The sequence below is a fragment of the Palaemon carinicauda genome, chromosome 36 (genome assembly GCF_036898095.1).
Source record: "Palaemon carinicauda isolate YSFRI2023 chromosome 36, ASM3689809v2, whole genome shotgun sequence".
Taxonomy (NCBI): Eukaryota; Metazoa; Arthropoda; class Malacostraca; order Decapoda; family Palaemonidae; genus Palaemon; species Palaemon carinicauda.
This window is the reverse complement of record NC_090760.1, coordinates 4,136,948-4,163,001: the sequence shown is the minus strand read 5'-3', so window position 1 is coordinate 4,163,001 and position 26,054 is coordinate 4,136,948. Positions and strand designations below refer to the sequence as shown.

The window sequence follows — 26,054 nt, the reverse complement described above, 5'->3', positions numbered from 1 at the left end:
CCAAAAGTTAGTTATTGAATTAATTCAAAGTTAGTTATTCAATTAATTTAAAAGTTAGTTATTTAATTAATTCAAAAGTTAGTTATTAAATTAATTCAAAAGTTATTTATTCAATTAATTCAAAAGTTAGTTATTCAATTAATTCATAAGGTAGTTATTTAATTAATTCACGTTAGTTATTCAATTAATTCAAAAGTTAGTTATTCAATTAATTCAAAAGTTAGTTATCTAATTAATTCAAGTTAGTTATTCAATTAATCCAAAAGTTAGTTTTTTAATTAATTCAAAAGTTAGTTACTCAATTAATTATAAAGTTAGTTATTCAATTAATTCAAAAGTTAGTTATTTAATTAATTCATATTAGTTATTCAATTAATTCAAAAGTTACTTATTCAATTAATTCAAAAGTTAGTTATTTAATTAATTCATATTAGTTATTCAATTAATTCAAAAGTTAGTTATTCAATTAATTCAAAAGTTAGTTATTCAAGTAATCCAAAAAGTTAGTTATTCAATTAATTCAGAAGTTAGTCATTCCATTAATTCAAAAGTTAGTTATTCAATTAATTCAAAAGTTAGTCATTCAATTAATTCAAAAGTTAGTTATTCAATTAATTCAAAAGTTAGTTATTCAACCTCCTGATGGCTAATACAGATCGGCTTGTTTATTTTGTATGAATAACGGAGGCAGCATTATCTCACAATCAAAATGTTGGATATTAACTCTTTAATTTTCCAAGTACAACAAAAATTCCTTTTTTTCTTATCATTACCTTCGTCGAAATCAAATATTTTGCGAAGGGTATGTATTCTCCCCTGTATGTTTGTTAGTTTATTTATTTATCTATTTATTTATTTGAGCAACTTTATAATAATAAACTACTGTACCGAGTTTCACCAAACTTGGTAGTCATCTTGCGTATGACCCAAGGATGAATCTGTAACATTATGGATAGAGTAAATCAAGGCACAAGTACGCAGCAGTACTCTGAAAATAGAATAACCGCAATGTATAGTTAAAGAAACATTATCAGTGCAAAGACCTGGATGTTGAGCAGTCAGTTTTTTACCTATTTGGAATTACAATTATACTACGAGTATTTTATGGCTCAACTTCATACCCCATAATCTGCTTCATGCACTAATTTCCGCTAGATTTCTATGAAGAGATTCAGCAACTCCAGATCTACAATCAGGAGATGCAACGAGCTTCTTTTCTAGGCCAAACCACTTGTCATGTGTATATAGTATGAAAAATAACGGGCCAAGAACACTACCTTGAGGAACACCAGACATCACACCCATATACTCACTATGGTGCCCATTAACAACTCTGCAATCTATTACTTAAAAATTCAACAATGATGCAAAGAAAAGATCCACGTATTCCCAACTGTTTGAGTGAAAACAAGGTCCTCATGATTAACAGAGTCAAAGACTGCACTAAAATCAAGGTCAACCATAAAAATTTCTTGATTACAATCAAAGAATTTCTGTACAGCATTGTAGGTTTTAAGAAGGATATCCCATGCTCCTAGGCCTTTGCAAAAAACAATCGCAAACTAAGGAACAGATGATTACCTTTTGCATACCCATTTAGATATTTTGCCAAGACATTCACAAACTTTAGATAATATGCGTTACCACAAATACACTTGCAAATTCTCTAACAAGTGCAAAGAGAACCTCTTCTTGCTATGTTAACTTGCACAAAACAACGCAACTTAGGAACAAAGAAATCAGTTGTCTTTATAAAAACCAAAGGCTTTAAAATACCATTTGGGTCTACACATCAATTAGCATCAAGACTGTTTCAATTTTACTGAACCGAAAAGCTAAACTTGTTAGTTTAGCCTCAAAAAAAACAGGAAGGAGGAAAACTGAGTTTCTCATTACTCTGCTTCCCTCAAACGTAACTATTCTAGAAAGACGGTTTGCTGTCTGGCACTATCCAGTCCTATAGGTGCACCCAAAATATTCTATCAATTGATAGGGTAAGATATATGGAGACATATAGAAGTGGTTAGAGGACTAGCATAATGAAAGAATGGATCCCCGTACTTAAGAGGTGGTTCGGTATTGTGGAAAGAATGGATGACGATAAATATCAGAGGAAATAACTAGGAAGTTCTGGGAGTTAGGGGAGGAAGGTCTCGAGGGGGTTGGATAGATGGTGTAGACGTTTAGGAAAGGGAAGTCCTTGATTTCTAGGAATCGCACGAGTACATTCAATATAAGAGTTAAATGATGCGTTATGAGTAAGGGGTTTGATGCACTGTGGATTAGCCCTGTGTAGACGAATGAAGCAACTAATTGTGAAGAAGTTTTACTGCACAAGGGATCTATCAACAAATCAACAGGCAAAAAGTGAATGGGAAGAGAATAATGTGTAGTTTTTCTATAAATTAATAGATAAACACAGCTTTTATATCCACTATTAGCACTCACCTAGAGGAGTCACCCAAGAAACGTTTTGGAGGTCACCGAATTAAACGTTTTCCCAAGATTAATATAAATATTAATTAATATAAATGTTAATTAATTACATCTTGCTTTGAGATGTTAAACACATTCCGGATAATACAAAGGCCGGCGAATGCATAGATCTTACAAACTTATTATCACTAAGTAAGCTACAACCCTAGCTGGAAAAGCAGGATGATACAAGTTTTTAGAGAGAGAGAGAGAGAGAGAGAGAGAGAGAGAGAGAGAGAGAGAGGGGGGGGGGGGGGAGAGAGAGAATATATCCCCCGAGCTTATTATTACTAAGCTATAACTCTATTAAGAAAAACATGATACACGTTGTTAGAGAGAGAGAGAGAGAGAGAGAGAGAGAGAGAGATATATCCTCCAGGCTTATTATTACTAAGCTATAACTCTATTAAGAAACACATGATACACGTTGTGAGAGAGAGAGAGAGAGAGAGAGAGAGAGAGAGAGAGATAATATATCCTCCAAGCTTATTATTACTAAGCTATAACTATTAAAAAACACATGATACACGTAGTGAGAGAGAGAGAGAGAGAGAGAGAGAGATATCCCCCAAGCTTATTATTACTAAACTACAACCCTATTAAGAAATGCAACATGATAAAAGTTGTTAGAGAGAGAGAGAGAGAAAATATATATATATATATATATATATATAGCTGCCAAGCTTATCATTACTAACTAAGCTACAACCCTATTAAGAAACGTGACATGATACAAGTTGGTAGAGAGAGAGAGAGAGAGAGAGAGAGAGAGATCTGGATCGAGATAGAGACGGAGAGACCATGACACTCGGCGGTTTCTTCCCGAATTACTTTCTACTTTTATAGCTTCTTTTATTCTTTCTTCACATTCTCGGACCCCTTTTTTTTCCACCATCCTTTCTAATCGGGACTGAGGGCGGTGGGGAGTATACGTGACTAAGTACCCAGTCTATTCTTGGCTGTGTTGGACCCCGATCTCTCTCTCTCTCTCTCTCTCTCATCCCGCTTTTCCAACTATGGTTGTAGCTTAGCTAACAATGATAAGTTTGGTAGTTAGGCCTATATGCATTCTCTCTCTCTCTCTCTCTCTCAACTATAGTTGTAGCTTAGCTAATGATAAGTTTGGTAGTTATATGAATATTCTCTCTCTCTCTCTCTCTCTCTCTCTCTCTCTCTCTCTCTCAATTATGGTTGTAGCTTAGCTAATAAGTTTGGTAGTTATATGAATATCCTCCCCCCCTCTCTCTCTCTCTCAACTATGGTTGTAGCTTAGATAATAATAAGTTTGGTAGTTATATGCCTATTCTCTCTCTCTCTCTCTCTCTCTCTCTCTCTCTCTCTCATCCTGCTTTTCCAATTATGGTTGTAGCTTAGCTAACAATGATAAGTTTGGTAGTTATATGCCTATTCTCTCTCTCTCTCTCTCTCTCTCTCTCTCTCTCTCTCTCTCTCTCTCATCCCGCTTTTCCAACTATGGTTGTAGCTTAGCTGACAATGATAAGTTTGGTAGTTATATGCCTATTCTCTCTCTCTCTCTCTCTCTCTCTCTCTCTCTCTCTCTCTCTCTCTCTCATCCCGCTTTTCCAACTATGGTTGTAGCTTAGCTAACAATGACAAGTTTGGTAGTTATATGCATATTCTCTCTCTCTCTCTCTCTCTCTCTCTCTCTCTCTCTCTCTCTCATGTCGCGTTTCTTACCAGGGTGAAGATCTCGGTATTATTATCAGAAAAGATTTGAAGGGGGTTGTTTTGCCCTGATTAGTAACGTCTCATGCCTGGTGTTTGCCAGACGGGGGTTCGAGTCCCGCTAAGACTCGTTAGTGCCTTTAGTGTCTGCAACCTTACCATCCTTGTGAGCTAAGGTTGGGGGGTTTGGGGGAGCTTCTAGGTCTATCTTTTGGGTTATCAGCAGTCATTGCCTGGCCTTCCCTGGTCCTAGCTTGGTTGGAGAGGGGGCTTGGGCGCTGATCATATGTATATATGGTTAGTCTCTAGGACATTGCCCAGCTTGTTAGGGCAATGTCAGTGTCCCATGCTTCTGCCATTCATGAGTGACATTTAGACCTTTAAACAAAATAGCATAAAAGCTGGAAAGAAAGCACAGAAACTAATAGATTACATGAAGAGACAATTCAAATACAGAAACAGACACTATACTATAGATGTACACATCACCTAGTAAGACCCCATCTAGAATAAGGAGTCCAATTCTAGGCTCCAAATATTCAGAAGGATATAGATAGACTGGAAGCAGTACAAGCTAGGGCCACCAAACTAGTTCCAACACTAAGGCAATTTGAATGTAAACGGAGGATGGAACGTTTGAACTTATTTGATCTACAAACTCAACGACTAAGGGGACAGTTAATAGAGGCATTCAAAATTCTTATAGGAATAACAAATGTTGATTACAACAATCTATTCACTCTTAGCACAAATCAGTCCAGAGGTAACGGATACTAAATGGATTTAGAAAAAGATACACCACCACTCAATGTGGTAATTTATCTAAATACAAAATAGGAAATACATGGAACAGACTTCCAGCGAAGGTAGTGAATATTAACATTAAATTAAATCATGAATAATTAGACAAGATCATAAAAACTCTCTAAACGTTTAAAGTAATTCGCTCTACCCAATCTCTCTCTCTCTCTCTCTCTCTCTCTCTCTCTCTCTCTCTCTCTCTCTCTCATATTTCAAGGCTTAAGATGAAAAACCCTGTCTATGATGACTCGCGAGAAATCAAGTTATTGATTGATAATTGACATCAGCGTTAGAGTGAGAAGCAGGTACAGTTGGCTTCATTATTTCCGGTACACTTTCCTGGAAGCTAAGGAGACGTCTGGCAGTACCTTGTAGCAGGTAAGGCTGTGTTTATTAAAATTGAAACTATTAGCAACACTGCCTATTAAAAAAAATGTCCCTGAGCATGTAAAAACGTGATCAAAAGTATTTTTGTTAATTTTACGAAGTTTTGTATAGATAATTGTTATTAGCTTAACAGCACTTACCGTAACGTGTACCGGAATAAATGAAGCCAACTGTACATTCAACTGGCATCGCAATGCCATAGGTCAACCGGGTCAGTTTGACAGAGAGAGAGAGAGAGAGAGAGAGAGAGAGAGAGAGAAATGAGTGTGGTAAGTACTCGGACATGAACAAGCTCTCTCTCTCTCTCTCTCTCTCTCTCTCTCTCTCTCTCTCTCTCTCTCTCTCTCTCTGTAGTGTAGATTAGGAAATAACAGTAATGTGATACTTTTAAAACTCAATTATTTGTTTAATCCAGATAGTAGTTAATTAGTTTCATAACTACCTTCTTTTACTCTACTACTACTACTACCACTACTACTACTACTACTACTACTTTTGCCATTCTATATAATTTAAAACCTATTAGTTGTGTTATTTCATAAAATTACCATCAATTATCTTTCAATCAATTTTCATCCAACACTTCACTTGATTTCTCCAGTGACATTTTGCATCTCACATTTTTTTTATCATCCAGTGGCAATAATTCAATAATTATTATTATTATTATTATTATTATTATTATTATTATTACTTGCTAAGCTACAACCCTAGTTGCAAAAGCAGAATGCTATATGCCCAGGGGCTCCAACAGGGAAAATAGCAACACCAACAAAAACTGCAGTCGTTTCCAGTCCACTGCAAGACAAAGGCCTCAGACATGTCCTTAACCATGTCAAGGGTTTGGTCAGTTTCATCACGACGCTGGATTGGTGATGGTAGGAGACTTTAGTCTGACCGGTGATAGCATACCAACCTAGTATGGGTGGCCCTGACTAGTACAGCCTTGCTGATTATGGTGATAAGCAAAACCTTTCACCACGCTAAGGTTTCCCCACAATTTATTATTATTATTATCATTACTATCCAAGCTACAACCCTAGTTGGAAAAGCAAGATGCTATAAGCCCAGGGGCTCCAATAGGGAAAAATAGCCCAGTGAGGAAAGGAAATAAGGAAATATGTCTTACATAACAACAACATTTAAATGTTGTTACCTCTACTTCAATCTGCTATGGCAGCTCTATTCCTACTTTTTATGACACCTTCTACTCCTCCTCCGTGTCCTATGACACTGTACTAACCGTGTGTCACACGATCGTACATAGTTCATTTTGTGTATATATTGTTTGTATCTTCGCTCTCTCCTCGCACTAAAAAGAACCTGAAAAAACATGTCTGTTTTTCTCATCGGTAACGGTGTCGATTTTGAACAGGAAATTTCCTGTTGCCTTAAGCTTTTGTATATAAAGGAGAGTATTCTATAATAAACGCACTCAGTAGCTTTCATCCTGCCTTTGAGTCACAACCTTCTCTCGGCCCGTCACATCACCCTTCCATCCTCCTCCTCCAACTCCAACTGCTCCATATCTTATGACACCTTTCGCGACACCTTTCCAAAATGTATGACCTCTATAATCAATCTCCTATGACGACTTCTTTTCCTAGAAGTCCTTTGAAACCTCATCTCCCATTTTGTTAGGGACGTCTCCTTATTCCATCATCTCATTTCCTACGATAACTAATCCTGAATCCTGTGAGACAACTTCTATCCTGATTGAAACATCTCACCCACCCACAAAGAAAATTCATTCTTCGCCTTCTCTCTTTCCTATATCCACCTTCATAACGCTATCCCGCACCACAATAATGACCCAATTATAAGGCATCGGCTCCAACGCCTCCTGGAGGACTACCTGTGTCCTCTTAACCTTCAGGGCATCAACCTTTGGCCTTCTCGTCTTTCATTAGGGTTGTGGTGGCCTATTGGAAACGTCTCTGTTTTACGTTCTGCCGGACTAGAAGTTCGAGTCCCGCTCAAGCTCGATAGCTTCTTGTAGTGTCAGAAACAAAACCATCCCTCTGAGCTAAGAATGGGGACTTTGGCCTCCTGGCTAGTACAGTGGTAATGTGTTCGCCTAGCATTCGTATGGCAGCAGATCGATCCTCGCCCGGGACAGGGAGTTTAAGCTTTTTACTCGGGAGGCCACTGCTGTGGTAACCATCCTGAGCTAAGAATAGGGACTTTGGCCTCCTGGCTAGTACAGTGGTAACGTGTTCGCCTAGCATTTGCATGGCAGCAGATCGATCCTCGCCCGGGACAGAGAGTTTAAGCTTTTTACTTGGGAGGCCACTGCTGTGGGGGCACAACAGTGGGTGGTTAAGTTTGCCCGGCTGACGTTCTGGTGAGCATCTATTCGGATGAAACTGGAACCAGACACCTTTCATCTTTATATGTCTACCAACTCATCAGTAGCCATTGCCTGGGCTTCCCTTTTCCTAGCTTGGGTGGAGACTGGAGAGGGGGCTTGGGCGCTGATCATATGTATATACGGTCAGCCTCTAGGGCAATGTCACTGTCCCTTGCCTCTGAAATTCACGAGATGTCTTTAAACCTTTCAAAGTGGTTCCTACTTCATTCTGCCACTAGACGGCTTTTTAATTACCAAAACCTCATCTTGCATCGCGATGTTCATTCCACTAAAAACAAAATAACATCGGCATGACATTCATTACGAATTCTATCAAAAGGTCCCAGCCAGGGAATGACCATTTGTAGCAGTGGTATTACACTACTCTGTGACGCATTGCGTCATCCATATTTCATGACGCAATCTATTTTTAGGTTTCGACGCTCTTAGTGACGACATTTTCTCAATTTTAGGTTATCTCTCTTCCTCCTGTGAAGTGATACAATGATGCTTTTCAGATCTTCAATGAATTATGAGTCTTACACTACTCTGTGACGCATTGCGTCATCCATATTTCATGACGCAATCTATTTTTAGGTTTCGACGTTCTTAGTGACGACATTTTCTCAATTTTAGGTTATCTCTCTTCCTCCTGTGAAGTGATACAATGATGCTTTTCAGATCTTCAATGAATTATGAGTCTTACACTACTCTGTGACGCATTGCGTCACCTATATTTCATGACGCAATCTATTTTTAGGTTTCGACGCTCTTAGTGACGACATTTTCTCAATTTTAGGTAACTCTCTTCCTCCTGTGAAGTGTTACGATGATGCTTTTCAGATCTTCAATGAATTATGAGTCTTACACTACTCTGTGACGCATTGCGTCATCTATATTTCATGACGCAATCTATTTTTAGGTTTCGACGCTCTTAGTGACGACATTTTCTCAATTTTAAGTTATCTCTCTTCCTCCTGTGAAGTGATACGATGATGCTTTTCAGATCTTCAATGAATTATGAGTCTTACACTACTCTGTGACGCATTGCGTCATCCATATTTCATGACGCAATCTATTTTTAGGTTTCGACGCTCTTAGTGACGACATTTTCTCAATTTTAGGTTATCTCTCTTCCTCCTGTGAAGTGATACAATGATGCTTTTCAGATCTTCAATGAATTATGAGTCTTACACTACTCTGTGACGCATTGCGTCATCTATATTTCATGACGCAATCTATTTTTAGGTTTCGACGCTCTTAGTGACGACATTTTCTCAATTTTAAGTTATCTCTCTTCCTCCTGTGAAGTGATACGATGATACTTTTCAGATCTTCAATGAATCATGAGTCAATTTAAGATAGTTTACTCCGATGATTGAAGACACTCGGGCGCACTATTCTATCTTGTTTCTCTTCTTGTTTTTTTTTTCATAAGTTTTTATAGTTTATACGTGGAAGATCTATTTCAATGTTGTTATTGTTCTTAAAATATTCTATTCAAATTGTTCATTACTTCTGCAGTTGATTCATTTTCTTGTTTCCTTTTCCTCACAGGGTTATTTTTCCCCGTTGGAGCCATTAAGCACATATTTGTAACTTAACTGAAGAAGAAGAAGACTTTTTCCTCACACGGTTCTTTTTTCCCGTTGGAACATTGAGTTGTAACTTAGCTTGTGATAATGATGCTGAAGAAGAAGAAGAAGAAGAAGAAGAAGAAGAAGAAGACTTTTTCCTCACAGGGTTCTTTTTTCCCGTTGGAACATTGAGTTGTAACTTAGCTTGTGATAATGATGCTGAAGAAGAAGAAGAAGAAGAAGAAGAAGAAGACTTTTTCCTCACAGGGTTCTTTTTTCCCGTTGGAACATTGAGTTGTAACTTAGCTTGTGATAATGATGCTGAAGAAGAAGAAGAAGAAGAAGAAGAAGAAGACTTTTTCCTCACAGGGTTCTTTTTTCCCGTTGGAACATTGAGTTGTAACTTAGCTTGTGATAATGATGCTGAAGAAGAAGAAGAAGAAGAAGAAGAAGAAGACTTTTTCCTCACAGGGTTCTTTTTTCCCGTTGGAACATTGAGTTGTAACTTAGCTTGTGATAATGATGCTGAAGAAGAAGAAGAAGAAGAAGAAGAAGAAGACTTTTTCCTCACAGGGTTCTTTTTTCCCGTTGGAACATTGAGTTGTAACTTAGCTTGTGATAATGATGCTGAAGAAGAAGAAGAAGAAGAAGAAGAAGAAGAAGAAGAAGAAGAAGAAGAAGACTTTTTCCTCACAGGGTTCTTTTTTCCCGTTGGAACATTGAGTTGTAACTTAGCTTGTGATAATGATGCTGAAGAAGAAGAAGAAGAAGAAGAAGAAGAAGACTTTTTCCTCACAGGGTTCTTTTTTCCCGTTGGAACATTGAGTTGTAACTTAGCTTGTGATAATGATGCTGAAGAAGAAGAAGAAGAAGAAGAAGAAGAAGACTTTTTCCTCACAGGGTTCTTTTTTCCCGTTGGAACATTGAGTTGTAACTTAGCTTGTGATAATGATGCTGAAGAAGAAGAAGAAGAAGAAGAAGAAGAAGAAGAAGAAGAAGAAGAAGAAGAAGACTTTTTCCTCACAGGGTTCTTTTTTCCCGTTGGAACATTGAGTTGTAACTTAGCTTGTGATAATGATGCTGAAGAAGAAGAAGAAGAAGAAGAAGAAGAAGAAGAAGAAGACTTTTTCCTCACAGGGTTCTTTTTTCCCGTTGGAACATTGAGTTGTAACTTAGCTTGTGATAATGATGCTGAAGAAGAAGAAGAAGAAGAAGAAGAAGAAGAAGAAGAAGAAGAAGAAGAAGAAGACTTTTTCCTCACAGGGTTCTTTTTTCCCGTTGGAACATTGAGTTGTAACTTAGCTTGTGATAATGATGCTGAAGAAGAAGAAGAAGAAGAAGAAGAAGAAGAAGAAGACTTTTTCCTCACAGGGTTCTTTTTCCCCGTTGGAGCATTGAGTTGTAAATTAGCTAGTGATAATGATGCTGATGAAGAAGAAGAAGAAGAAGAAGACTTTTTCCTCACAGGGTTCTTTTTTCCCGTTGGAACATTGAGTTGTAACTTAGCTTGTGATAATGATGCTGAAGAAGAAGAAGAAGAAGAAGAAGAAGAAGAAGAGGAAGAAGAAGACTTTTTCCTCACAGGGTTCTTTTTCCCCGTTGGAGCATTGAGTTGTAAATTAGCTAGTGATAATGATGCTGATGAAGAAGAAGACGAAGAAGAAGAAGAAGAAGAAGAAGACTTTTTCCTCACAGGGTTCTTTTTTCCCGTTGGAACATTGAGTTGTAACTTAGCTTGTGATAATGATGCTGAAGAAGAAGAAGAAGAAGAAGAAGAAGAAGAAGAAGAAGACTTTTTCCTCAAAGGGTTCTTTTTTCCCGTTGGAACATTGAGTTGTAACTTAGCTTGTGAAGAAGAAGAAGAAAAAGAAGAAGAAGAAGAAGAAGAAGACTTTTTCCTCACAGGGTTCTTTTTTCCCGTTGGAACATTGAGTTGTAACTTAGCTTGTGAAGAAGAAGAAGAAAAAGAAGAAGAAGAAGAAGAAGAAGACTTTTTCCTCACAGGGTTCTTTTTCCCCGTTGGAACATTGAGTTGTAACTTAGCTTGTGAAGAAGAAGAAGAAAAAGAAGAAGAAGAAGAAGAAGAAGACTTTTTCCTCACAGGGTTCTTTTTTCCCGTTGGAACATTGAGTTGTAACTTAGCTTGTGAAGAAGAAGAAGAAGAAGAAGAAAAAGAAGAAGAAGAAGAAGAAGACTTTTTCCTCACAGGGTTCTTTTTTCCCGTTGGAACATTGAGTTGTAACTTAGCTTGTGAAGAAGAAGAAGAAGAAGAAAAAGAAGAAGAAGAAGAAGAAGACTTTTTCCTCACAGGGTTCTTTTTTCCCGTTGGAACATTGAGTTGTAACTTAGCTTGTGATAATGATGCTGATGAAGAAGAAGAAGAAGAAAAAGAAGGCGAAGAATAAAAATGAAGAAGAAGAAGAAGAAAAAGAAGAAGAAGAAAAAGAAGAAGAAGAAGAAATGACTCCATGTTTTGATATACCAAGAAGTTTTTTTATCCTTCTCTAGCTTCGTTAATCTCCTACTTGCTTGATGTTTTTGAAATGAGTATAAATTAATATTTTTATTTAAAATCCTAATTCTATTTGCTAATAGAACCAGTTAGACTTTCAAGATCCTGCGAGAAACATTTCTTAATAAATTACAATTATAAAACCTATCTTCACAATAAATATCGAAATAAATGAATAAATAATCATGCTTAACAACGTTAAAACACAATAAAAAAAATACGTTTTCCACTTGACTATTCTTAAGACCAAAAACGGTAAAAATCCTGGAATAAATGTTGCCAGGCATTTACCGTTTTAAAAACGGTTATATTGAGGTTAAGGAGTGATAGTACGGTCACCAAACCGTAAAATATAGTGATAAAGTAGGGTAAAAATAAGGCCGCCTGTATTTTACTGAAATACGGTTGAGAACCGTATATTTTTACGGAGAATTACGGTCACCAAACCGTAAAAGATAGTGATAAAGTAGGGTAAAAATAAGGCCGCCTGTATTTTACTGAAATACGGTTGAGAACCGTATATTTTTACGGAGAATTACGGTCACCAAACCGTAAAAGATAGTGATAAAGTACGGTAAAAATAATGTCGCCTGTATTTTACTGAAATACTGTTGAGAACAGTATATTTTTACGGAAAATTACGGTCACCAAACCGTAAAAGATAGTAATAAAGTAGGGTAAAATTACGGTCGCCTGTATTTTACTGAAATACGGTTGAGTACCGTACATTTTTACGGAGAATTACGGTCACCAAACCGTAAAAGATAGTGATATAGTACGGTAAAAATAATGTCGCCCGTATATTACTGAAATACGGTTGAGAACAGTATATTTTTACGGAAAATTACGGTCACCAAACCGTAAAAGATAGTGATAAAGTAGGGTAAAAATAAGGCCGCCTGTATTTTACTGAAATACGGTTGAGAACCGTATATTTTTACGGAGAATTACGGTCACCAAACCGTAAAAGATAGTGATAAAGTAAGGTAAAAATAAGGTCGCCTGTATATTACTGAAATACGGCTGAGAACCGTATATTTTTACGGAAAATTACGGGCACCAAACCGTATAAGATAGTGATAAAGTAATGTAAAAATAAGGTCGCCCGTATATTACTGAAATACGGTTGAGAAACCGTATATCTTTACGGAGAATTTCCGATTGAAATTACGGTTTTGTTAACAGTGGAGAAAAAGATGAAATAAATGAATAACCATGGTAAACCACGTTAAACTAAAATTAAAAAAAGTTTTTTAAATTGGTTACTCATTAAGGAATTATGCAACCCGTACTCATGATCCATGCAATTAGAAAACCATTGTTCTCTAACGAGCAATTAATGAATTTATCGATTTATAAGACTCAATATCTGTGATAATGAGTTTCAGTTTTGCCAATTACAGCTAATAAAGTACACTCTCTCTCTCTCTCTCTCTCTCTCTCTCTCTCTCTCTCTCTCTCTCTCTCTCTCTCTCTCTCTCTCTCTCTCTCTCATATATATATATATATATATATATATATATATATATATATATATACATATACATATATATACATTGTGTATATATATATACACATATGTATATGTATATATATATATATATATATATATAAATATGTACATATATATATATGTGTGTGTGTATCTATATATGTATATATATATATGTGTGTATATCTATGTATGTGTATATATATATATATATATATATATATATATATATATATATATATATATATTATATATATACATACACATACACACACACATATATATATATATATATATATATATATATTCCGGTCACGTCCATCGAGTAGGGGGAGAAAGAGTAGTCATACCCTAGAGAGGGAGAGGGGTCCATGTACATGTGTATTCATATTCAATATTCGTCCGTCATTTCAACGGGTCGCCTTTACTAATAATAATAACGAAAACGGCAACAACAACTAAAATACTACTACTACTACTACTACTACTACTACTACTACTACTACTACTACTACTACTACTACTACTAATAATAATAATAATAATAATAATAATAATAACAATAATAATAATAATAATAATAACATTGAAAACTGTCAAAAGACGTATCTCTTCTTATCCACAATCTTCCTCTTGTCATCTTCTATCAAAACGGAAAAAACAAGCCTGTCACTTCCACCTTGTCCGTAAGGCAAATAAAAGAGTGAACTGTCAGTCCCTCTCTTACAAATAAGCATGTGCCAGATAAAAAAATGAGTACTGTATTCAGTAAAGTCAATCTATCTAGACATGCTCGTATATACTGTGTATCTTTCAGTAAGGGAAATTTACTTTGGGTGGTATTACTGCAACGAATTATCATATCACTATAAATATATTTCTCTAGATAGTATTTAAATACTCACATTATCTTTACTTCTTTGGATGTCATTCAAATACTCGTAAATAATCAAATCACCATAATATACTTATCTGGATGTCATTTAAATACTCACATAACCTTTACTCTACTTCTATGGATATAATTTAAATACTCGTAAATAATTATATCACTCAAATATACTTCCCTAGATAGCATTTAAATACTCACATTATCTTTACTTCTATGTATGTCATTCAATTACTCGTAATAATCAAATCACCATAATATACTTATTTGGATGCCATTTAAATACTCACATTATCTTTACTTCTATGTATGTCATCCTAATACTCGTAAATATTCAAATCACTATAATATACTTCCCTAGATAGCATTTAAATACTCACAATATCTTTACTTCTATGGATGTCATTCAAATACTCGTAAATAATCAAATCACCTTAATATACTTCCCAAGATATCATTTAAATACTCACATTATCTTTACTTCTTTGGATGTCATTCAAATACTCGTAAATAATCAAATCAGCCTAACATACTTCCCTAGATAGCATTTAAATACTCACAATATCTTTACTTCTATGGATGTCATTCAAATACTCGTAAATAATCAAATCACCTTAATATACTTCCCAAGATATCATTTAAATACTCACATTATCTTTACTTCTTTGGATGTCATTCAAATACTCGTAAATAATCAAATCACCATAATATACTTCCCTAGATAGCATTTAAATACTCACAATATCTTTACTTCTATGGATGTCATTCAAATACTCGTAAATAATCAAATCACCTTAATATACTTCCCAAGATATCATTTAAATACTCACATTATCTTTACTTCTTTGGATGTCATTCAAATACTCGTGAATAATCAAATCAGCCTAACATACTTCCCTAGATAGCATTTAAATACTCACAATATATTTACTTCTATGGATGTCATTCAAATACTCGTGAATAATCAAATCAGCCTAACATACTTCCCTAGATAGCATTTAAATACTCACAATATATTTACTTCTATGGATGTCATTCAAATACTCGTACATAATCAAATCACCATAATATACTTCCCAAGATATCATTTAAATACTCACAATATCTTTACTTCTATGGATGTCATTCAAATACTCGTAATAATCAAATCACCATAATATACTTCCCAAGATAGCATTTAAATACTCACATTATCTTTACTTCTATGGATGTCATTCAAATACTCGTAATAATCAAATCACCATAATATACTTCCCAAGATATCATTTAAATACTCACATTATCTTTACTTCTATGTATGTCATTCAAATACTCGTAATAATCAAATCACCATAATATACTTCCCTAGATAGCATTTAATTACTCACAATATCTTTATTTCTATGGATGTCCTTCAAATACTCGAAAATAATCAAATTACCATAATATACTTCCCTAAATATCATTTAAATACTCACATTATCTTTACTTCTATGGATGTCATTCAAATACTCGTAATAATCAAATCACCCTAATATACTTCCCAAGATATCATTTAAATACTCACATTATCTTTACTTCTATGTATGTCATTCAAATACTCGTAATAATCAAATCACCATAATATACTTCCCAAGATATCATTTAAATACTCACATTATCTTTACTTCTTTGGATGTCATTCAAATACTCGTGAATAATCAAATCAGCCTAACATACTTCCCTAGATAGCATTTAAATACTCACAATATATTTACTTCTATGGATGTCATTCAAATACTCGTGAATAATCAAATCAGCCTAACATACTTCCCTAGATAGCATTTAAATACTCACAATATATTTACTTCTATGGATGTCATTCAAATACTCGTACATAATCAAATCACCATAATATACTTCCCAAGATATCATTTAAATACTCACAATATCTTTACTTCTATGGATGTCATTCAAATACTCGTAATAATCAAATCACCATAATATACTTCCCAAGATATCATTTAAATACTCACATTATCTTTACTTCTATGGATGTCATTCAAATACTCGTACATAATCAAATCACCATAATATACTTCCCAAGATATCATTTAAATACTCACATTATCTTTACTTCTATGGATGTCATTCAAATACTCGTAATAATCAAATCACCATAATATACTTCCCAAGATATCATTTAAATACTCACATTATCTTTACTTCTATGGATGTCATTCAAATACTCGTACATAATCAAATCACCATAATATACTTCCCAAGATATCATTTAAATACTCACAATATCTTTACTTCTATGGATGTCATTCAAATACTCGTAATAATCAAATCACCATAATATACTTCCCAAGATATCATTTAAATACTCACATTATCTTTACTTCTATGGATGTCATTCAAATACTCGTAATAATCAAATCACCATAATATACTTCCCAAGATATCATTTAAATACTCACATTATCTTTACTTCTATGTATGTCATTCAAATACTCGTAATAATCAAATCACCATAATATACTTCCCTAGATAGCATTTAATTACTCACAATATCTTTATTTCTATGGATGTCCTTCAAATACTCGAAAATAATCAAATTACCATAATATACTTCCCTAAATATCATTTAAATACTCACATTATCTTTACTTCTATGGATGTCATTCAAATACTCGTACATAATCAAATTACCATAATATACTTATCCGGATGCCATTTAAACACCATTATGAATTTCTTTACTCAAAAACATCTAAACTCTTCTAGAAGCAAATTGAACACTTCTTCCTCTGATTTTCTATTCGCTTCCCAAGTGAAGAAACTTTCTCAATGAACCCACATCTCCACGTTGTATTATTATTCTCATTTAATACTCGAGAATAAATAAAGTTATTCAAATACGACCCTTAATGTTACTCAATGACCCTAAAGAAATGAATACACAAGTAGTAGTACTTGCATAAATTACTTATGGCATAATACTCTACAGTATATACCAAACCTTAAAAGGTTTAAAGGCCACTCATGAATAGCAGACGCAAGGGACAGTGACACTGCCCTATCAAGCTGGACAATGCTTTAGAGACTGACCATATATACATGGGTCAGCGCCCAAGCCCCCTCTCTACCTAAGTTAGGACCAAGGAGGGCCAGGCCATAGCTGCTGATGACTCAGCAGGTAAACATATAGGCTCCACCCAAAAAACCCATCTTTAGCTCACAAGGATGGTAAGATTGCAGCGACCAAAGAAACTAATAAGTTTGAACGGGACTCGAACCCCAGTCTGGCGTTCACCAGTCATGGACATTACCACATCGGCCACCACAACCCTATACTACACCAAAATCCCACAGCTTTTAGTCAGAAATAAAAATAACAGTCCACGTCCATTAATATTGTGATATGTCTTAATCCCTTAAATACCAAAAGAATTTCGGGTTGGACTATATTCAGTGTTTAGTTGAAGTTACTCAAATTCAACACCATGTAGCTAAAATCTGTCAAGCTAAGGCCGGGAGCACACTAGCAACTCTGTGGCGCCACAAAGCCACAGCATCGTGTGGCGGGCATGTGGTCTCTCATAGGTTTCCATTGTTTTCAAATTTTGCCGCGCAAACTAGCGACTGTGGCAAGCGACTGTGGCTCTCTGTCGCTCATCCCCGCCACAGGCGTGGCGTGGCTTTGTGGCGCCACAGAGTCGCTAGTGTGCTCCCGGCCTAACAGTATGACCATTCATTATGAACCAAAACAAGCAAAAAAAATTAATAGCGTTACAAATTTTAAAAGATACTATTCCAAATTAATTTCAGACCTCAAACTTAATTCTTAAATGTAATTAAAGCTAGGAGTTACCTTTGCATTGCAGTAGACGAAGAGCGCTTCCAAAATCTGCAAATGCTTCCAAAACCTGGACTCTTTCTTCTGGAATCTTTTCCCTCAAATCTGTAATAAAAGATACAGAAAGTAAGAATTAAACAATTAAATGCCTCTTGTGATTACTAAACCTGTTCATATAAAAGTAATAAATCAAAACTGATTAGGATAAAGCGATTATATAAGGTAAAATACCACTGCTGAACATTGGCCTTTAGTTTACGAACATTCGTCAAGTTTATTTGTAAGGTTATATGGGCTTATATTTACAAATATTCATCAAGTTTATTTGTAAAGTTGTACGGGCTTATATTTACAAATATTCGTCAACTTTATTTGTAAAGTTATATGGGATTATATTTACAAATATTCATCAAGTTTATTTGTAAGGTTATATGGGCTTATATTCACAACCATTCGTCAAGTTTATTTGTAAGGTTATATGGGCTTATATTTACAAATATTCGTCAAGTTTATTAGTAAAGTTATATGGGCTTATATTTACAAATATTCATCAAGTTTATTTGTAAAGTTATATGGGCTTATATTTACAAATATTCGTCAAGTTTATTTGCAAGGTTATATGAGCTTATATTTACAAATATTCGTCAAGTTTATTTGCAAGGTTATATGGGCTTATATTTACAAATATTCGTCAAGTTTATTTGTAAAGTTATATGGGCTTATAGGCTATTTACAAACATTCGACAAGTTTATTTGCTAAGTTATATGGGCTTATAGGCTATTTACAAACATTCGTCAAGTTTATTTGAGGGGTAGATGGAGATGGATTGAACATGCTCTTGGCACTCCCCAAGAATTATTAGTTCACCAGCCGTTCAGCTGGGCCCCACAAGGCACTAGGCGAGTTGGAAGACCCAGGCCCACATGGCTGAGGACTATGAAGCACAAAGTAAGAGATGATGATGAATGGAGAAGTATTGAATTAAAAGCTCAAGATAGAGACTGGCGAAATCCAACCGAGGCCCTTTCTGTCAATAGGCGTAAGAGGAGATGATGATGATGAGATTTGTGTCTGGATGGAAACGAGGCCCAGAAACTGTAATACGCTGGTTCTATCATGCAATCATATGCCATACCTAATGCAGGTCAAGGGACCGTAAAAAGTTATCAACTCGATTACGAATGCAGTAGTACAGTACTTCGGTTTACGAGTTTAGTCGGTTCTGGGAGCGAGCTCGCAACCCTAAATACTCATAAATTAAAACCATTTTTCCAATAGGATATAAAGGATATTCACTTATGCATATACCGCTTTTTAAGTTTGTAATGTTATTTAAGGAATAAATTATAATCATTCATAATCAAAATAGAAACATATTGACAGATTAACTTGCGCTTTACCTATGAGGAGGAGGAGGAGGAGGAGGAGGAGGAGGAGGAGGAGGAGGAGGAGGAGGAGGAGGAGGAGGAGGAGGAGGAGGAGGAGGAGGAGGAGGGAGTTACTACTTGGAATGAGAATATCTCTATGAGATTTTCTGGTAAAACATTATGAGTTCTCTCTCTTGAACAACGTTCACCACCACTAAATGAACCACCTAATTTAAGCTTTCTAGATACTTGGTCGTCTTTTTTTACACTTACGTATAATTTTAATAAGGAACTTAACTAGGGAATTCTGCCATTGCCTCTTCTTTAATATTTCAGAAAAATGGGTATAAATCACCTGAACATGGCATGATCAGTGTAAGAGTGGCATTTGTGAACCACTTGAAGAAATCATACTAGCTAGGTTGGTAGCGTCGCGGGCTTCTGTTTCAGAGGTCCCGAGTTCGCGAGTGTTAGACCTTCTACCGGGGGGTATTCCCCAGGGTGGCGCCGGGGGGGGGAAGGTTAGAGGGGGCTAGTGATAGTCCCTGCTGGCTTATGGTCGCCCGAGCAGAATGATGTAGATCTTCTGAGTGGAGACCTAAAACCCACAACTTTAACTTTTTTAAACTTTAGTACTCGTTCACAAAAACCTTAGATGTCAGGATGCCAAAAAGTGTCAAATCAATCAATCAATCAACCACAAAAAAAGCACATACGGAGGGACATTCTACTTCTGAACCGATAAAATGCTCGTAAACCTCATTTTAAATTTTCATGCTCCTATACCGATTGGCTCGTATTCAGTGTTACTCGTAAACCGAGGCACTACTGTACTCTAATCTCTCAAATTCAAAGAGCCAACCTAAGCTACTTTATGAATCATACGGTTTAAGTTACTTTTCCAGACTTTGCCAGTTTGCCTACTATGGTTTATGAAGATTTGTTTAAACAAATTTATACTTATGTATATATTACCCTTTAGTTCTTGTTTTACAGGTATACAATATCAATATAATCAATATATCAAGATAAACTAGATGCATAGAATAAAAACACTTGTGTGTGGCATTACTCCAGATCTTGAGAGTTGTATAGCTCTTGCTAGTATAAGGTTAGTAGGCTATACAGTATTGGATTAATAATGTATCAAGATTTATTTTTAACATACTACATTGTGTTTTTATTAGAGAATATCATTTCAAAGAACATTACAACTAAACACTGGTAAACTTTACTTAAATACAATACAGCAGTACTGTACAGTATAAGCAGTAAACACAATCTACCTGTATATCATTTCAATACTGTACACTATGTTATGTAAACAATATATTTATATATATATATATATATATATATATATATATATATATATATATATAAATATATATATACTGTACAGTATATACATACATGATATTGATATATATATATATATATATATATATATATATATATATATATATATATATATATATGTATGTATGTATATACTGTACAGTATATATATATATATATATATGTATGTATATATATATACTGTATATATATATATATATATATATACATATATATATACTGTATATATATATATATATATATATATATATATATATATATATATATATATATATATATATATAAAATGTATATACTATACAGTGTACAGTATTCACTGCCTATATTGTAGTTCAAAATCAAAACAATTTTAATGTGAACCCAGCCTAGGATAACCTGAATATAATTATTCATCAAAATATATGTAGTTTGCCAACAAACAACCTAGACCATGCCTTGCATCATTAGAATGGTCTTTTACTTTACCAAGAATAAAAATAACTGAAATAAATGATGTCATTTAATCAAATCCTACATGATAACAATAATCTCTGTAGACTATCCTTAACTATTTATCATAGCATAATTAACTTGAGAGAAAATTACCATTGCAGGCTAGCCTACCGTACACTCAATAGGTCTTGCATCGGCTGCCTATTTAATACAGTAGTGTATAAGAAAAATTTATTATTTGTTAGCACGACATGTAAGATTTGTATGATCAAATTATTGTAATTAAAACTTGTTTTCTGTCCTTTGCTATTTTTTCAATATTTAATAAGCAACATTTCTCCGTTTTGTACACGAATGTATCTAGTTCTTATCTCGACTTTTAAAAGATTCCTGATTATAGCTAGGCTTATCTGTGGTTTTTTAGGTTTTAACTATAATATGTATACTGCATACTGTTTAGTCAATATTTCTTAAGTGCCATGATTAGGTACTTACAGGTTTATTAGACATTTTATTTTTTGTTTACTTACTTTTGAAATATGTCTCCTTTTACATAATGCTTTAGACAAATGTTTAATATACTGTATATATGACTACTATTATCAGCTACCAAACTACAGTACAGTATTATCAAGGCACAAACCTACTACCTAACTATGAATAATGCAAATTGGTTATCAGCCCTAATGGTCTGAGGTTAGCCTCTTTTGCTAATTTTTCATAAAAGAACATAAACGTACAAAAACCCTATCAAGGAATTATCATAAAAAATAACTGTTTAAGTAAGTAAAGAGGGTGTCCCCTACCTAGGACCATACAGGACCTGACATCCCATGTTAGGTTAGTTTATAAATCGTCCATGTATCTCACTCTTTAAAGATTTATGATGCTCTAGGTCAGGCTAGGCTGGGGGATAAAATTATAGTTACAGACGGAACAACATTTTGAATAGAAAAATATAGTTTCCCTGTGAAAAATGATGTGTTTTCACTGAATTTGACTTCCATTTCATCAGGAAATAAACCAAAAACCAGTTAGACCATAAGAACAGAGATATCTTTAAAAAATCAAAAAGTTTTGCTCAACCGTGCGCACGCTTCGCTCGTGAAAAAAAGAGAAACAACAAGCTCCTATATACTGGTAAGTGGTACATGCTGAGCTGCGCACGCTAACCCCCTTATTATTATTTCTTAGATAATTAAGTTTTTATTTCCAGTGAAAATAAGTCCTTATTTTAAGAAAACAGACTTTTTCAAAAGAAAAAACTATTTCTTAGTAGAAAAGCTTTTCCTGTCCGTAACTATAATAAAACCGGCTAGGGTGTCACATCAGCCAAGATCTGGTACCCTAGGTTAGGTTAGGATAGGATAGAATGTAAGCCCATAATCTGCATAGCCAGTCATAGCAGATATGGATTACCTTAATATGAGTGATTGAAATTTATCTATCCAATTTTCATTGTATACTTCTCTCATGAACTCGGACTTAAACATATATGTAATATATTTACATGTTCTCCTCACATTAATTTGACTCTTAAGGTTTATTATTAACACAATCTTGCTATGTACAGTCCTCTTCATTTACGGAACTGTTCTCAGAAACATTCTGGTGTCACATAAAGAAAATATTTTACTTAACTTTTCTGGTGTCAAAAAAAAAATCATAACTATTGCATCCTTGATAAAAAACTATTTGATTTTCATTAACAATAGAACTAAAATAGTAATTTCGTATTCTATGAATACTGATGTTGACGTATATTAGTATTATAAAGAAATTAAGAGAATATGTACTATCCATAGGTAGGCCTAGCCCTAAAATTATCATAACTACTGTATTGTTGTTGAATAAACAATTTGATTTTTCTTAACAGTAGAAGTAAAATAGTAATTTCGTGTTCTATAGATATTAATATCAACAATATATTAGTATTATAAAGAAATTAAGAGTATATGTACTAACTTTACATAGGCCTAGCCCTACCTAACCTACCCAGGATCCTAATGGAGAAAATTGCATGGAAAAGCATAAAATCAAAATCCCAAAGAAATAAAACTTTGTTAAACTTTGTTAATTAAAAATACCTTAACATTGATATCAACGAAGTTAATTTTTCGAGCAATTGTAAAACAACTAACAATATACAAATATTTCATTAAATAACCCCCAAAAAAGATTATATCAATCAACAATAACCACTTTCAAAGAAAGTCAATTTTTTCAAACAGTTGTAAAACAAAGTTAACAAATATACAAACATTTCATTAAATAACCCAACGGGATGTTATACATATATATTCACATACCTTCAACGAAAAACACTTTGGAGAAAAATTTTGTTTTTTTTAGCCAAAGTTATCCTTTTAATTCCACACAAGTTTGTGTTTTGTAGGTAATTCAACACCGCAATTATAATTCGCACTTTTTTGGATTATATTAAAATGCTATTTAGTTTTAAAACTAATTGAACAACACAAAAATAAACAAAACTCGCATATCTCATAAACAAACTAATGTTATGGGAGACATGTTTGTTGACATATGACGTAAGCTACTAGCTCCCTCAGTAGCCAGTTAGTATTAACAATGTCATCTTAATTCTTAAGTATATAACAAATTTGTCTTAAGAAATTGATTGTTAGAAAATATATTATTTCTAATATTAGTAACACGTAATATTAGATATCACAATTATAATCAAGTTCAGGTTCTGGGGTGAGGCATCGTAGCCTTTGCAACGGCGCCTCCAAAGTTTACCTTCTTATACTGTTTTGTGTTTTCTTCCACATCAGGTTTAATACTTCTTTTTTTTTTCTATATTTGTTTCACTAAATGAAAATAATCATACTGTTTTCATTAGGTCTTCCTCGTATGGTTGTTGTAGCTCAATTACTTCATTCCTTTCTTTTCTATATTCCTAGCAAAACAACAAAAAATGTATCAAATCTTCCTCCTCATTTTCACAAAAATTACAGTTTACATTCCGCCCATTGTGTCTACTTACAATATTTAGTTTTAACGTATTGGTTCTTGCTCTAAAAAATATAACTGAAGTAAATATATTGTCCTAAAGTAACTCTTCTTTAATTTCTTTCTTCCACGTTCTATATATTTCTAAGCTCACTTTACTTTCCATTTCTTCTTTCCACTTTTCAGTATCCCACTTTCTGGTTTCCGATTTTATATCTGCTTTGTTCCTTCTTCTTATCTGTCTTATGCTTATACTTAATTATTTTAAGTACTTTGCAAGTTGTTTCCACCATCCTGCTTCTTTTTTCTTGAATATCCAGGATAATTGTTTTCAGTATTTCCTTCTTCCCATTCACGCTACGATTTAAGTACTTGCTGTGGCCTGATTGGTAACGTCTCTGCCTGGTGTTTGCCAGTCGGGGGTTCGAGTCCCGCTCAGACTCTTTAGTGCCATTAGTGTCTGCAACCTTACCATCCTTGTGAGGTAAGGTTGGGGGGTTTGGGGGAGCCTATAGGTCTATCAGCCACAGACCTGGCCCTCCCTGGTCCTAGCTTGGGTGAAGAGGAGGCTTGGACGCTGATCATATATGGTCAGTCTCTAGGGCATTGTCCTGATTGCTAGGGCAATGTCACTGTCCCTTGCCTCTGCTATTTATGAGCGATCTTTAATGATCCCTAGTCAATGATGTTGAAGTTAGGGCGTAGGCGCACAAGTGCAGATAACAAAGATGGCTCACCTACATTATATATATTTCAATAATCTCCTTTATCACGTAGTTTTTTTATAATTTCTCTTTTATTCGCTGTCCCATATTACAATAACTTATTTCTCCCTTCGTGTTATCTATCTACAGTCTTAAAGGTGTGGTTTTTGTAGTACGATATTTCTGTCGATATTTCTGCCATTTTTAGAACAAAAATACGACCACTATTTACCTAACAGTCTTATCGAAATATACATAGCCATCGTATTATAAAACCCTTTATACGCTTGGCTTATTTCTTAGCATATTCTTTTTTCCTATCCAGGTAAGAACGGGTCTCTGTGGGATAAAGGATAATATTATTAGTCCAATTTCCGAGACTGCTTTCTTCGGCATTACGACTTTTGGACTACGAGATTGATATTCAAGGAAGGATTATTTTGACGGTTTATTTTTTCATATCAAAAATGCTTATTTTGAGATGTAGACTAAATTGTGCACTGAGAGAGAGAGAGAGAGAGAGAGAGAGAGAGTGAGAGAGAGAGAGAGAGAGAGAGAGAGAGAGAGAGAGAGAGAGAGAGAGAGACCAATGCTTTTTAACGAATACAAATCACAAAAAGAGGTGCATTTTCGTATCTTGATGACGAGGGTAAAAGTTTTTTTTAATAGAAATATTTAGTCAAAATGAAAAAAAATGCAAAAAAAAAACCAAGATATATATAGAAAAACCTGAAGTGTCACTTTATCCTGGTAATGGAAGAAATTATAATATATATATATATATATATATATATATATATATATATATATATATATATATATATACTCGTTCTCGTAGCTAAAAACAATAAGGATAAAAATATACAATTATAGTATCTATAACAACATAGGTCAAATTGTATAAAATCCTCTTGAAGAGGAGGATTTTCACAATATCCTGATGCTGAAGATAAGAAGAGATTGATTATCCTCATTCAAAGTAATTTTCGAATAAAGAAAAAGGAAATATTCCAGGAAGGACAAAGATTAACCCCAGCATCCTGATGACGAAAGAGAGAAGAGGATATGTGAACAGTTCGTGTATACAGGTATCATTATCAGCCGTTGCGAGTCCACTGCAGGACAAAGGTCTCAGACATGTCCTTCCACATACGCGTCTGTTTATGGTTTATACTAGTTTACATCCGCAAACTTTCTTAGTTCGTCAATCCGTCGTCTTATCTTCATTT

At 34.4% G+C, this 26,054-nt stretch overlaps 1 long non-coding RNA gene across 1 annotated transcript in view; it reads right to left on the bottom strand.

The window, feature by feature from the left end:
• Nucleotides 1-23,686, bottom strand: part of LOC137628341 (uncharacterized) — a 34,148-nt gene extending 10,462 nt beyond the window's left edge. The window contains exons 1-2 of the long non-coding RNA XR_011041339.1: nt 23,458-23,686; nt 18,005-18,094 (exon numbers count right to left, since the gene is read on the bottom strand). This is a non-coding gene — a long non-coding RNA (uncharacterized lncRNA). The remainder of the gene's footprint in view (nt 1-18,004; nt 18,095-23,457) is intronic.
• Nucleotides 23,687-26,054: the final 2,368 nt, after the last annotated feature.